The 16,119-nt window shown below is 37.8% G+C and overlaps 1 protein-coding gene across 3 annotated transcripts in view; it reads right to left on the bottom strand.

The window, feature by feature from the left end:
• The window catches only part of LOC100774887 (CUB and sushi domain-containing protein 3), a 1,055,385-nt gene that overhangs the window by 79,315 nt on the left and 959,951 nt on the right, over positions 1-16,119 (bottom strand). The window lies entirely within an intron of this gene.

Below are 16,119 nucleotides of genomic sequence, written 5' to 3'. Positions count from 1 at the left end.
GGTTGTCTAGGCAACTTCCAGGTTAGTGAGGACAAAAAGAGGAATTTTAAAATGTGTAAATATGAGAGTGATGAACTAATAGAGAATGATGGATTAGCTTCCACAAACTGTTGCCTGCATTTCACTGCAAAATTCTTTCTGCTTTCTCTTTAACCTATTTACAAAGTAACTTGTTGGTAGGGGATATTTTTTCTGAGTACAACACCACATACACAGAAAATATGTGTTATTAAATAAAACAAAAACAATTGGTTGACAAGAAAGCCCATGGCAGAAAAACATACTCAGATTCTATTTAGGCTCACTGAAAAATTACTAGAAACTTTGAAAAGTGACTTCCTGAATTTAGGCTTTATAGAGTCCTGTCTCTAAAATAATGAGGCCAGGTAGGGTCTCAATGTTCTTACCACGCTGATAAAAACAATACTGCTTTTGGGGTCAGGAAAGCTGGCTCAGAATGTAACGGCACTAGCTGCTCTTCCAGAGGACCTGGCTTCAATTCCCAGCACCCACATGGCAGCTCACTCAGTTTCATAGGATCTGACACTCTCATGAACATACATATGCAGGCAAAACACGAATGCTTATGAAATAAAATTATATAAAAAAATTAACACTTTTACCTGGTCTATGGATGTGAATTTGGAACAAAATCTCTTTTTGTGTGTGTGAGATTTTTGTTGCTGTTGTTGTTTTGACACTGGTTTTCTCTGTATAACAGCCTGGCTATCCTGGAACTTGCTTGTAGACCAGACTGGCCTCAAACTCATAGAGATCCACCTACCTCTGCCTCCCTACAAAATTCCTTTTGAATAAAGTTTTTCTATCTCAATCTCAGTGATTTCACTAATTCCTTTAAATTCATTTCTTTCCTAACTTTATGCTTCAGTTTCCAAATCTACAACAACAAACTAATCATCTCTTCTATAATCTTCATTGTCTTTCTCTATTACAGTGTTAACTTAAAAAAATCACAAGATCATGTTTTATGTATAGTCATATAATTGTGGCTGGTTTTGAAATGAAGTATTATCCATATACTTGTCTAATTGTTCTTTGTTTGAGTCTCCAGGTAGACTCACCCAAGGGAAGATAATTGTTTAACTGCCTTTTATACAACCTGGTAATTGCCACCTATCACTATGTCTGTAATTCCAAATATGAGCTAAATGGATGACAGATTGTAGGTTTTCAGAATATGCAACGCCTCAAAACAAACAACTTTCTTTTCCAAAATGTCTCCCTGATTTAAAATTTAAACATGAAGATACAAAGGAGGCAACTGTGAGTTAGAAAGTACTTAGGTGGAAGGTAAGTTGGTACTTCCTGGAAAAATATTCTGAGATAGACTGTAGAATTATAAATAAGAAATACAATTAGGAGGAGTAGAAGAAATCAGTTTCACCTATGTGTCCTTTGACATTGAAACAAAATACTAAAAATTAGCAAATAGCACAAAGTTTATGAAGTTCTTTTTTACTCAGTTTCTGAGTGTCTACTCCTTATGATAATTCTAGAATTCAAAGTTTTTTCTGCCAACAACTTTCAGTATTCATATGCCGTTCACACCTGCTGTCCCAGATTGAGTAGCACACTTTAAACTAGTGTCTTTCTTGGAATCTCAGATTGTCCTATGAAATGGACTTAGTGCAGGTATAACTAGTTACGTTCCATTGATACTCAATTAGGGTAAGTATTTAATCAAATGACTGATATCGTTATAGGAAAAAAATAATGAAACACAGAGGTACAGCCATGCTTCTTCATGAAGAGATTATAGTGATTCACATAAAAGATGAGAATACAATATAATGATTGCTCTCTGATACCCAGAGGGTAAGAGAATGCAGGGACTCATCCAGCCTTTGGGGAAGGCATGGAACTGGCTGAACACAATCGCTCACCTTTGAGTCCTCTCCCTGCTTCAGTGATTTGGTTTTCTGCATAATTACTTTTAATGACATCAACTCAACAGATAATATTTAGGAATATATGTGCATGTGCAAGTTCAAAATGTTATTTTGGAAAGAGAGACTATTAATTTGAAGGAAAGCAAGGAGGAGTATATGGGAGTGTTTGGAAAGAGGAAAGGGAAGGGAGAGATGTTTTAAGACAAAAATAAATTCAAGAATATACAAAAACTTTGTCTTTAGGAAGAGAAGAAGGGAGGAAGGGAGGGATGGAAGCAGGAAAGAAAATGGAAGAGAAGGGAAGGAAAAAGAAAAATAAAGGAATTCAGAAATCTAGACATCAGGATAAATTTCTAATCAAGTGATGTGTCCTACATCTGTGCATTTTTATACACAACCACCTGTGAGAATGCAAGGAGAAGATGACAAGTTCTAAGCCAGCATCCACTTGGGGCAAGATTCTGTTGAAGACTGAAAAAGGGGAGAAGAGAAACCATATGTTTCTTTAATCCCTCTAGTTTGTGGTGCTGTTATTGTTATTCCTGAAATCCTGTGAAACTAATAATCAAAACTATTAAATAGGAATCCCATGTTTTTTATGTTTTTTATCTGTCTTACACATCACTAAACGGATGATAAATAATATAGACAGCGCTTAAAGTCCTTGTTCCTCAAGCCTGAAGACTGGAGCTCTGATCCACAGAATCTACATATAAGCTGAACAGAGATACCTGGTCGGCTAGTTAGCCAGATTGATGAAGTCTGCATGCAGTCACAGACCTTGCCTCCACAAGTAATGTGGAGACTGAGAGAGACACCCAACCTCAACTTCAGGGTTCTACACACAAACTCACACATGTGAAGATGCCCCATCTCTCCCCCTCTCCTTCTTTCCCTCCATCATGCTTCCTCCCCACCCCTCTCTCTCTCATTCTCTCTTTTTCTCTCACACATACACTCACTAACGTGCATTTACACACACCCGAAGTTCCACACACAAAGAGAAAAGATGGGATTTACTCTGTTCTCATTAAGACATATTTCTCTCTACAACTGCAGAAAAGAAATAAGAGTTGGAGTTAAACGTCCGCATTCCGCTTTATAGATTACACCGAATACACACTGAATGTCATGGCTTACAGACTGGGTTTATACTCAGAATGCTAATTACATTTATTATCCCAGCTCCCTCTTCTGAGGTATCTGCTTCAATCCCTATGCAACCTCCAGGAGGATTTTTATTTGATGGATGATGCTTAAACCAGACTTTCATCGATGGAAGCTTTGTTAGCCCAATATTTGCACCATACTACTTAGAGTTTCACAGTCTTGTAGTCTTCCATTCTTAAGTCCTTCATACATCAGTTCTTGCTTCCTAAGTAGCTTATACTGGAGTATTCAGCAAATCTTTACTTTCTGTATAATACTTATCATGGCTCGTTAGGTTTCAACAAGTAAGTCAGCATTGGGTTCGAACTGTGTGTCATATGTGATGACAGATGTGAGATGTGCACCTGAAAAAAGGCACTCTCAATATTTCTCATAGCTGCCGGGCGGTGGTGGCTCATGCCTTTAATCCCAGTACTCAGGAGGCCGAGGCAGGCAGATCACTGTGAGTTCGAGGCCAGCTTGGTCTCCAGAGTGAGTGCCAGGAGAGGCTCCAAAGCTACACAGAGAAACCCTGTCTCAAAGAAAAGAAAAAAAAAACCAAAATATTTCTCAAAGCCACATTGATAATGGATGAAAAAGATGTGAACCAAACAGCTAACCAGTAGAATTTGACTACTGGACACAAGAGGTATATGAGTTGGTTGTGGTGACACTGCTGGTGGTGGTGGTGCTGTGTGTGTGTGTGTGTGTGTGTGTGTGTGTGTGTGTGTGTAGGACAGAGGGAAGAATAAACCTCCCAGCGAAGGCAACATAAACAGATACAGAAAAGAAAGCATGATGATGGGGGAAGTCCTTCTGTGTATATGTTTGTCTTATTGGTTGATAAATAAAGCACTGTTGGCCAATAGGGAAGCAAGTTAGGCAGGAGTAGGAGAGAAGGAGGATTCTGGGAAATGTAGAAAAGGGAGAGTCACCATGTGATCCCAGAAAAAGAGGATGCATGCTGCTGGCATCCTTTATAAGATAAGTCTTTATAAAATATATAGATCAATGGTTATGGTTGATACTTAAGACAGAGCTAGCAAATAAGAAATCCTAGTCATTGGCCAGCAGCATTGTGACTAAATACTACGACTCTGTGTGTTATTTGGGGGCCCTAACATGGTGATGGAACACAGGCAGCTGGTGCAAAGAGTTATCATTTTAGCATGATAATTGGGTCTGAAAGCTCTGGGAATGGACAAAGGAAAAACAGAACTGAGCTGGAGAAAAATGAGCAAGAGTATCGGGTCCATGTTTTAGAATTATAATTATTTTAATTTGAGATCAACTAAAAGTCTTTAACTTTAACCAAAACTGACTACAATGGGACTAAAATTAACAACAGCAGCTGGAAATGGACAAGAGTAGACACTGAAACTGGCTAACAATCTAATCCAAACTACGAGCCAGCATACATTTTTTAGCTACAAATAAACAGTGCTTGAGAAAATTTTAATCTCAAGAACCATAGAAGTAGCCCAGCTTATCCTCCACCTAGGTTGCTTTGGTCTCCTTCAATACTGAACAACATTTTGTTTTATTAAAAGAGAAGTTGGAAAAAAGCAGACCTACCAACAGCCTAGCTGGAGCCACAGACTTTTCTAGCACACACTCATAAAATTTTAAAACAGTTGGCAGTTTAGTATTGATAACAAAATTTCTAACTTTGTGTTCTAACTCACAGTACTTCTAGAGTGCACTCATTCCACTTGTCTTGCTATCTCTTATCATTTGTTGTAAGCAGAGATGATCTCCCCACTGATCATATTATATCAAGGCAATATATGCCATTCTCAGTTTTACATCTTCAATCTCCCTCTGGCAAATTTCATAATATTAAATCCATGAATTTCAATATGAAATCTGTATTACTCTCAGTACAGTTTCAAGAAAAAGTGAGACTTTTGGTAATACTAATTACTTTTGCCTTTTGGGGGGTATAACTGACATGGAGCACAAAATATTCAATAAACAACTAATAAATACTTGTTGAATGTCTAAGTTCTAAATAATTTAAAGAAAAGGAGAGAGGAATAAATATGCACACCCTTAAAGACCAAGCTAGGTACAAATTCTAGGATGGCAGAGGAGAACTTCTTGGGTCCCAATCACCACCTGAAGACTAATTGGTATTTGATAGCCATGAGCAGGAAGAGAGTTTTTTTTCATAGTTAGTGGCTACTCATAGTTTGCCCATGGAAAGTGAATGAAATCATAACCACGCACATATGAGTATCGCTGATTGGATTCATTAAAAAAAAAAAAAGAAGACATAAAATTGAAAGGAAGCTTTGTTGCGGTGGTACCCAGGAAGAATTTGAGGGAGGAAACAGGATGGATATGAAAACTATACACTGTATACAAGTATGAAATTTTCAAACAATAATAAATTAAATTTTCAAAAATGAATCTTTACCTTGGTTTTCTTATTTATAATATGGACATAAAACTGAAGTTGAATTAAAATCCTTTATAGACTTAGAATGGAGAGAGACACACATCATTTTCATTTAGCCTATATGCCTTATCCGGTAAATGTTAGCATCAGTGTGACTATTAAGGTAATTCTTCAATTCTACAACATATAACTTCCAGACTAGCTCCTCTTCCTCATAAACAGCAAAATGCTCCCCAACTTCCAAAACAGAGCAATAGATTCACTCTGGCTCGATGCTGATCAGTGTGCTTTAAAATTGCTGAGATTCTTTGTTGTTGGACACGGATTTATAATCCACTAGAATATTTAAACCAGACACATATTTTATGGCTGAGCATAACAAATGTGTCTTCTATGGTCCTAAAAGTAGTAGCTGAGTGCTGCAAAGAAAATGCTCAAAAATATTTTCGTGCCCAGAATGTTAAATTTGTGAGACCCTCTGAGAGTTATACATCATCTCCACAATGAATCATATGATAAGGAAACCCATGAGTAGGAGAGAATCTTTACCAACTACATATCTGCCAGTCTGGGAAATATCATATATCATAGATAGATAGATAGATAGATAGATAGATAGATAGATAGAATATTCACTATAGGAAATAGAAATGTCTGAGAAATATCCTAATAAATATTCATCTTGGATTTGATGGAAACAAGCAAACATCCAAGGCAGAGAAAAGACTTTTGGTTACTACCCACAAATTGATTATAATCTTCAATTGTTGAAGACAAATCTTATACATCTCGTTGAATGCTGAGGAGTCTAGCTGCTGCCTACAGAGAGTTTCAGGACCACTGACTAGTTGTCAAAGTACTGGAAGTCACTCTGCTTTCCAGCAGAGAAGAAAGGTAACCAACAAACCAGCATAAAGCCATGCAATTGACATGGTTACTCGCCTGCAAGCTCTGCTGGTGTGATAGAACTACAAAAGTAATCAACCACTCTCTAATTGGACTGAAGGATCCCTCTGTGGCATGGAGGCAGTGCCTGACACTGCTCCCCCGTGGCCAAGAATCTGAGACTTAGACAGTCTGTGGACATAGGAAAAAATCAAATTCTGTTGCTCTACTAAAAGAGCATAGAAATAAAAATGACTCCTAACAACAGTGCTATATCCAAGGATCAGTGCTTTGCTCATCTGTTATCAGGGATGCATCCTCCTGTGGTAGATGAGAATTGACACAGAGATCCTTAACTTGGCTATGTGCAGAGAATGAGAGATTCGGGAACCCTTAGAACACTAAATAGGATGTCTCCATCAGGCTCTGACACTCAGGATTCAAGGAACTATGTAAAAGAAGTGTCAGAAAAATTAAGAGAGAGAGAGGGAAGAGGGAGAGAGTGTGTGTTTGTTATGAATTTGATAGATAATGGGGCACAGGAGGAGTTGGTAGGAGGGGACAGGAGAAGGGTTGGAAGGATGAAAGGAAGGAGAAAATGATCTAATTCCATCTTAACTGCAATGTTAAAAATATGGAAAATAGCCGGGCGTTGGTGGTGCACACCTTTAATCCCAGCACTCGGGAGGCAGTCAGGCCGATCTCTGAGTTAGAGGCCAGCCTGGTCTCCAAAGCGAGTGCCTGGATAGGCTCCAGAGCTACACAGAGCTGTCTTGAAAAAGAAAGAAAGGAAGGAAGGAAGGAAGGAAGGAAGGAAGGAAGGAAGGAAGGAAGGAAGAAAGAAAGAAAGAAAGAAAGAAAGAAAGAAAGAAAGAAAGAAAGAAAGATATAGAAAATATTATTAACCTTCAAACCAACAGGACTTCATGCTTCACATAAAGCAAGCTGTAGTTACTTCTGAGGAAGACAGGAAGGTCTAGTACAAGTATCATCAATTTAACACAGGTTAAAATGTGTATTATTTCTGAACTGTAAACAACCACCCTATGCCTCTGTATTTGTGGCTGCGTGGGAGACAAGCAGTTGACTTGGAGCAGTGAATGGTGCTAGACAAAGCAACACATTCACTCAGGCAGAGGCAAGCAGTATAAATGATGTCACCTCCATTTTAAATAATCTAGGCACATATTCTATTCCAGACATTTCATAACTTTCCCAGCTATGACTGCTAAGAGAAAAGATGCCTAGAACAGCTCTTTTCGGTTTTCAAATTCACATTTTATCTCCATCTCTATTCTTCTCCGAGGAAGCATTGTGTTTGACATGTCATTCAGCTTTGAAATATCATTTTACTCTTTAGCAACAACATAGAAGCATTGTATTCTACGTCCCAGTATCTTAGAAGATAGGCGTCATTTAAGTAAGTGCCGTGTTTAAATGGGCATGAATATCTGGTTCCTGGCCCAATACATTTACTTCTTGCAGTCGCTTTAGAATTTCATTCTGGCCATATTTTCTGGGTTATTTTTAATTTCCTATTTTTCTCTGCAGTGCAACATCCAACCCAATTCCAGAAAAGAATGCCACATTTATCTATGTCTATTCAACCGAGCTATTAGAGACTGTTACAAAAAAGAAAACAGAACCCGGGCAAATTGCCATTTTTTTTTCCTCCAAACCAGAAAGCACAAGTACATAACCTTTTTGCTAAGTAAGGACATACTACTCCTTATGGATGATAAAAATAATGTCCTCACTCCATTATACACACTGAGTCCTGGTTCAGTCCACTGATGACTCACATTAGGTCAAATACAACTGTCTGTAGATAAGAGAAAGCTCTGAGGTGGGGGCAGGCAGGGAATTATTGATAATTATGTACTAAGTTTTATAATTTTTAGCCAAATTAATTGAAACAATTACACTTGAGGGCAAAGTAAAAGTTCTTTACTAAATGCTTCCCAAATTGTATAGAAGGTGGAAAATAGAAATATCCATATATATATATATATATATATATATATATATATATATATATATATCTGCTTACACATAGACCATTTGGTGAAAACCTGCTGATGAGTTAACATAAACATGGATGTGTTCCTGTTGTGCTGAAGTCACTTACAACTGTCATTTTTGTCACATTCATACTCGAGATTAAAAACCTACTTTGTGTCCAGATGAGATTGGCTGTCAGAGGGGAGCAAATGCTAATCCTTGGTTTCAAGGAGAGGAGGAAAATCTGTGTATTAGGGAGATAACAGGGAACAACTTTAATTACTTTATGGAAAGGGGGTCACAGAAAGCTCTGGAAACAAAGGTATCAGGAGCTTCCAGAAGATCATAGGAAAATTCCACTGTCTGTTGCGAGAATAGACACCCTCCTATGCCCATGGGTAATTGAAGGGATCGTGACACAGCACCGAGTCCATTAAAGTCTGGAACAAAGGGCGCCGTTCTTTCTGGTTGAATTCCTTGCCCATTAGCAGATAACAGAGCATTAGCAATGATAGTGTTTCCTTTGCCGGCCTCGGTTTCTGCTCGCTGTTCGTTTATTACCACAGCCTGTGGGACTCGTGCAGTAACACACTATACCTATCATTAGCTATCACTCCAAGCCACTGTGAATATTCAGAACTGAAACAAAAAATGTGGCTATCTGCTGACATGTCTGATAGGAATGGTCTTCCAGCGGATAGAAAGAGTTTCACTAAGAATGGACACCAGGAAATCATTTGAACCTATTGGAGCAAGAGGTAAACAAGACCTTGCGTAATAGGAATCAAGAAACTAGAATACAGTTTAGGCCATAGCATTTAAGCAAGCTTGTTCTACATCAGCTAATGTGACTGAATATTACATACCAATTACATATATGTAGACCATGCCTCTGTCAAGGAAACCAAAGGTGTGCTAAGATATGTGATCATAAAACCACTCTAATTTTTGGGCAGCACCTAATCCAGAAAAGAACGATGTTGATTTGAATCTTTCCAGCAAACCATCACACACAGCTCAAAACCTGTTACTCATCTCTCTGCAATGGGTTTTGAGATGCCATAGTGCTCATCATTTGTGCATTGTCTCACTAATTATAGCAAGTCGGTCAACTCAATGCTGTTTAATAAGAGCTATGCTAATGATGAACTTTGACGAAAGCCGACAGTAAAATTAAAAAAAATAGCAGACATAGTGATGAATATATTAACACAAAAATATGCTTTTGATGAGGCATCTACTTACCTAATCACTGGGCTCATTTTTACTTATCTAAATAATAGTAAGTGGAATTATCTTTTGCTTGTACAGATCGAGTCTGTGTAGTTATAATTTGGTTTTACCACTAAGTTTACATACATACATACACACACACACACACACACACACACACACACACACACACCCTATTTTAATATTAACATTCTCAGTACACTTTGAACAACTCAATATGAGACCCCTTATGAGAGTTATTCTCTCCTCTCTCTGTCTCTAAGTCTCTTTTTATCTCCCTATCTGTCTCTCTCTATCTCTGAACCTGTGTCTCTGTCTCTGCATTTCTGTCTCGCTCTCTCTCAACTGAAATTAAGTATAGGTCATGACTCTACCATGTTTAAGGCAAAGGGGCCACACAGTTAAAATCATCCTAAAATATTTTCTATTTTTGGTTGTGAGCCTAGCCTTGAATGGTTGAGCCATCTCTCCAACCCCCTAAAATATTTTATATAAATGTATCTTTACATCTGCAGAAGCAACTTTTAGAATAAAATCATTATATAATTAGTGATCTCCCTAAATTCAGCATCAACTGTGTAGAAACTATATACTTAAAAGATGGCCAAACAGATACAAGAGAGAACATTCCCTGGGAACCCACAAATCACTGAATAGAACACCTACACAACTTATTCAACAGAGGGAAATAGAGCCCATGCCTTCACCTTTATGTACTAGTGTTCTTCGTTCCTGCAGGCAATCTCCACACTACTAAATCAAAAAAGGAAACACTTGGATCTACAATGGTGTCTTGATTGCAAGGAATGCTAGTGCAGTGGTGTCATAAAGCTTGAGGGAGTGGTCAACCCAAGTCTGGTTTGTCTTAAGGCCACTCCATGAGATGGACCCCACAACAGATGTTGTGTGGATGACCAAGAACCTGAAATTAGATAGCTCAGGGACTAGGGTAAAGCCAACTATTGCTCTACTAAAATAATGTAGCACTAAAACAACTCCTAATGATACTCTGCTATACACATAAATCAGTATCTTGCTCAGCCATCATCAATGAAGATTCCTCCTACAAATACAGAAACCATAGCCAGACAATATGCCGTGTGTGAGAAACATTGGAACACTTAACCCTAAATGGGATGGGTAGGATGTCTCCATCAATACCTATCCACTCCCTTAGGGATCAGAGAACTCTTCGGAGGAGGAGGAGGAGCAGGAGGAGGAGGAGGAGGACGAGGACGAGGACGAGGACGAGGACGAGGACGAGGACGAGGACGAGGACGAGGAGGACAAGGAGGAGGAGGACGAGGAGGAGGAGGAGGAGAAGGAGGAGAAAAATTTAAGAGCCAAAGGAAGGCACCAAGAAAACAAGCCCCTCTCAATCAGCCTGATGGGTACATGTATAAAATCACAAAAATGGAGGCAGTATGCAGAGGGTATGGAGAATCTGTCCCCGATGCGGTCCTAGAGCAGAAAGGAAAATGGCGACATGCTCCCAGGCCCAATGCAGAAGTTATCTCCAATTGAAAACCACTTGTAAAGGAAAAGTGAACTTTCTCTAAAGGTCTCACTGGGGAAACAAACTGCTCCTAAGTTTAGGACACTTGGGTGCAGCAGATGGACAACCCAAAATGATGGAACAATGACATCTATGGAGGTTCATTGTCTCATAATGTCCTGTCAGAGTTTTCTTTTAAAAAAAGGATCTATATCATTGTTTCAATTATTTTTTTATTCTCTTATAGCCTTTAGCTCTTTTGTGTATATTATAGCTTCTGTTTTTGTGTTATTATGGTATGCCAGAAAATATGAACCAATGGGTCTCTGGATCTACATCAGATTTTTTTTATGCCTTTGGGTATAGGCCTCTTTTTTCTTCTGTTTTGTCCTATTTAGAGATGTTATGTTTACTTTATCGTATTTCTACATTATATTTATTATAATATATATTATGTTCCCTTAGCAGCTTGTTTGTTTCCCAATGAGAGGCAGAGAGAAGGTGGACCCAGATGGGAAGGGAAAGGGGGAATTAGTGACAGGAGTAGAAGAAGGAGAAACTTAATTTGAGATATATTAGATGAAAGAAATTTATTTTCAGTTAAAAAGATGCTATAGACTGCAAAATATATTATTAAAAAAAGAGTATCACTGTACAATCAACTCATGCTTTACCATAAGAAGTTCTAATAATGTAAAATGTAACATGAAAATTACAAGCAGGCATTACAGTAGTCTTCCTTTATTGCTAGGGGACATTTAGATAGCAGTTGCTACTTGAAGCCACAGTTCACCATATACCCTCTAAATAATACCTTTTTACACATGTTTCTATGATAAAATTCAATTTATTTGTTAAGAACAGAAACAGATTAATAACACTAAATAATGTTACAAAATTCAGGAAGTATAAAATATGTTATAATTTATTTAAGTTGTATGGATTAATTTCTGGAGTTTTTCATTTATGATTTACTGAGTGCAATAGACTATGGATACATGAGATGGTGGAATTCTAACCACTAATAAGGGGGAAGCCACTGTATGCTCAGTGAGACAGTCTTGAAAAGTGAGGTTCCTTTAGACTCATGAAGATGCCCAAAACGATGAACTGAAACATCCTAAAACCAATAACTTGTGCTTAGATCAACAAGCCCAAAGTTCATTTCTGTGCTTTCCATATTCCTTCAGCACAAGTCTGATTTCCCCTTTATTTTTAACAGAACAGTGGCCGGAACACGTGGGGCAAGCCATACCAAATAAATGCAGCAAACTGTCATTCACAGGGCAGTCACGGCAGTACTCACAGTCTGGGGGTCGCAGGGACAGAAGCACTGAGACATTTGGAGGTCAAGTTAATTAGGAGGGGTATTCCATTAAAAATGAAGATATCAATAAATTTTAACTATTTTATTGTTGTTCTTAATTGTTCTGCAATTCATGTTGTTGTTGAATTCTAATTTTAAAGCATTGTGGTCTGATAAGATACATGGGGTTATTTTAATTTTTTTGTACCTGTTGAGGTTTGCTATGTTGCCAAGGATGTGGTCGATTTTAGAGAAGGTTCCATGTGGCTCTGAGAAGAAGGTATATTGTTTTGTATTTGGATGGAATGTTCTATAGATGTCTGTTAAGCCCAATTGGGCCATAACTTCTATTAGTTCCTTTGTTTCTTTGTTAAGTTTCTGTCTGGTGGTCCTGTGGGGTGTTGAACTCTCCCACTATAAGTGTGTGTGGTTTTCTGTGTGATTTGAGTTTTAGTAATGTTTCTTTTATGAACGTGGATGCCTTTGTATTTGGAGCATAAATGTTCAGAATTGAGACTTCGTCCTGATGGATTTCTCCTGTGATGAGTAGGAAGTGACCGCCTTTATCTCTTTTGATTGATTTTAGTTTAAAGTCCAATTTGTTGGATATTAGGATTTCTACCCCCCATTGGTTCTTGGGTCCATTTGATTGGAAAATCTTTTCCCAACCTTTAATTCTTAGGTAACGTCTGTCTTTGAAGTTGACATGTGTTTCTTGTATGCAGCCGAAGGATGGACTCTGTCTTCTTATCCATTCTGCTAAACTGTGTCTTTCTTGTGGCAAATTAATGGGCAAATTAAGACCATTAATATTGAGGGATATTAATGACCATTGATTGTTCATTCTTGTTTGTTTTGGATTTGGTGGCCATGGTGAAATTATGTGTGGGTTTCTATCCCTTTTATCCTTTGGCTGTTGGTAAAGTGGGATTATCTATTGCCTACAATTTTCTGGTTGCAGTTAACTTCCTTGGGTTGCAGTTTTCCTTCCAGAACTTTCTGTAGGGCTGGACTGGTGGATATGTATTGTTTGAATCTGGTTTTTATCATGGAATATCTTGTTTTCTCCATCTATGCTGATTGAAAGCTTTGCTGGGTATAATATGTTCTTAATTGTTTATGAGCAAAATCATTCTTTGGAGATGGACTGACCTATTTCTATTTACTTATCAATCCATTCCAGTATGCTTACTGAGTTTATGCTTTTCTCCTGACTATTTAATTTTTCACTAACCTTTAAAATTATTAACAGCAGGTTAATAATGCCCCAATGTAAACTAGAAATAAGTAACATAGAAAGCAAATAGTATGGGCAAAGCATGCAGCATTTTCACTCAACTATGTTATTAATACTACAGTAATGATTAGAAAAAGTCAGTGACTGAAAAGGCTACCAGTTAAATGAGTTTTATGCAGTTTATACTCAAGAGGTCAAGGCATAATAAACGTTTTCATCATTTATCATAGGCCAACTTCATTGTGACCCAGTAACAGATAACAAGGAAAGCTCTAATTAATTGTAGGGAATTATAGTTACAGTGATGGAGAGGAAAAACAAAAACAAATCATTTCCTCAAATGAAAAGGAAATACCTCAGGTGCAGTTCTTTTAGTATTTTTCTGTCTGTTTGCCTTTTTATTTTTTCAATTTGTTCATTTGTTTGTTTTGGTTTTTCAAGACAGGATTTCTCTGTGTAGCCCTGGCTGCTCTGGAACTTGCTCTGTAGACCAACCAGGCTGGCCTTGAACTCAGAACTCAGAGATCCACCTGCCTCTGCTTCCTAAATGCTGGGATTAAAGTCATGTGCCAACATCTGGCTTTTTTTCTAAAGTATTTTATTTTTTTACTTGTTTGTTGTTTTTGTTTGTTTGTTTGTTTGGCTCCTTGGTCAGATGGTTGGTTATTTTGGGTTTTTCTGATTGGTTGGTTGGTTAGGTTTGGTTTTTCTAGACAAGGTTACTTTGTGTAGCCCTGACTGTCCTAGAAGTTGCTCTGTAGAACAGGCTAACCTAGAATTCACAGAGATCTTCCTGCCTCTGCCTCCCAAGAGATGGGAGTAAAGGCATGCCTTGCTGTCTTTTGTATTGTATTTAATACTTATAACTTTCATTTTGCTAAGGCTTTTATGAATGCTATTTTTGATCTAAGAAAAAGCCTTTGGATGAAATGTTTTATAGAATTCATATGGCTGGCTAGATCTCATAACAGAAGCAGAAAAAACAGGGAATTGCATATTTCCTTTTAAAAATACTAAAATATACTAAAAGTAAATGCTAAATGATCAATATGACCTTATGAAAATCTTGAACTATCAAATTAATAAAGTGAACACATAATAACCAAAAAATGACTAATAAGGCATTGGAAGGCATAGGGTTTTATCATCAACAGAATTTCAAGAAAAAGAAATGAAGGAGTAGGCTGCTCTAATTTTATATTTATTTAGTTGAGTTTTTAGATTTCATTATTTTATTTCACATTTATGAGATTCTGTCTACTTGTGTGTGCATGCATATGTGTGCCTGGTTCCTGAGCAGGTCAGAAAAAGGTGTTGCTTCCCTGAAACTCTAATTATGAATGGTCATAAGCTGTCGTGTGGTACTGGGAATAAATTTGGGTCCTCTGCAAGAGCAAGGTATTATTTTAACCACTGAGACATCTTTCCAACCCCTATTTAATTACTTAAAATAAAAACAAATAACTACCTATCTTGTAATTTGTTAAATAAACATATAAAATGGGGCCCTCTTGATGGCTTAGAGATTTAAGGCGCTTGACATCATGCTTGATGACGTGGGTTTGTCTAAAGGATCCCTTAGCCTGAAGGGAGAGAAACAACCTCAACAAGGGATCCTCTGATCACCATACAGACACACACATGCACACACACACACACACACACACACACACACACACACACACACAAATGAACATAAGAGTGAATAAATATTAGATGGAAAATAAATAAATAATATACAAAAATAAAATTGCCAAGTGAGTAACATTTAATGACTATAACATCTTTTCTAACAATGAGCAAGATGAGAACCCCTTAATGAGAAAAGGTAACAAGCCACGTGGCTAAACATAGAGAAGAATTATTGGGTAAGTCTGGTGAAATCCACAGAAACAGCTGACCTGAACAATGGGGAGCTCTTGGTTCCCAGACTGATAGCTAGGAAACCAGCATGGGACTGATCCAGACACCATGAATGTGGGTGTCAGTGAGGAGACCTCAGAATCTATGGGCCTCTTGTAGTAAGACCAATACTTATCTCTAGTATAGTTATGGACTTTGGGAGCCCATTCCTCAAAGAGGGATACTCCCTGAGCCTAGACACATGGAGGTGGGTCTAGGCCCTATCCCAAAGGACAGGACAGACTATGAAGATCCCCCCTATGGAAGGCCTCACCCTCCCTGGGGAGCAGAAAGGGTGTGTGATAAGTAGGGTTTTAGTGGGGGGCGGGGGTAGCAGGGCAGGAGGGGAGGGAGAGGGAACCAGGATTGACATGTAAAACAATCTTGTTTCTAATTCAAATAAAAAAATGGAAAAAAGAATTATTGGTTAATTTAAGTTGTAAGAGATTGTTAGTAATAAACGTGAGCAACAGGACAAACAGATTACAATTAATATAAGCCCTGTGTGTTTATTTGGGGAACAGCTACAAGAGCCAGCAAGACAGGAATATCTGCCTACATTAAACTATGACATATTAAGCTGTATACTAATATAATCAT

This window comes from Cricetulus griseus, chromosome 10, assembly GCF_003668045.3.
Source record: "Cricetulus griseus strain 17A/GY chromosome 10, alternate assembly CriGri-PICRH-1.0, whole genome shotgun sequence".
NCBI classification, from domain to species: domain Eukaryota; kingdom Metazoa; phylum Chordata; class Mammalia; order Rodentia; family Cricetidae; genus Cricetulus; species Cricetulus griseus.
This window is presented reverse-complemented; position numbering and strand designations above follow the sequence as displayed.